The 234-nt window shown below is 35.5% G+C and overlaps 1 protein-coding gene across 1 annotated transcript in view; it reads right to left on the minus strand.

Moving 5' to 3' along the window:
* Window positions 1-234, minus strand: part of ggt1a (gamma-glutamyltransferase 1a) — an 18,475-nt gene that overhangs the window by 13,139 nt on the left and 5,102 nt on the right.

Below are 234 nucleotides of genomic sequence, written 5' to 3' on the forward strand. Positions count from 1 at the left end.
AAAAGTTGCAGTGATTGGAGAAAAGAGAAAGGTAGCTCACTTATAGCTTTATAGATATCCCTGCAGGGACATTAGAGGCCTTTGCACACCGAGTCCATATTGTTTGTATTTGTCATCTGTTTAAAATCCTATAGAAACTTTGAACACTGAGTCTGATGTGGTTTATTACTCTATTTGTTGATGATTCATCACATAATGATGATGATTTGGTGAAGAAAAAGGAAATATTGGGTC

This window comes from Morone saxatilis, unplaced genomic scaffold (genome assembly GCF_004916995.1).
Source record: "Morone saxatilis isolate NCDOM2014 unplaced genomic scaffold, NCSU_SB_2.0 Contig16, whole genome shotgun sequence".
NCBI lineage: Eukaryota > Metazoa > Chordata > Actinopteri > Moronidae > Morone > Morone saxatilis.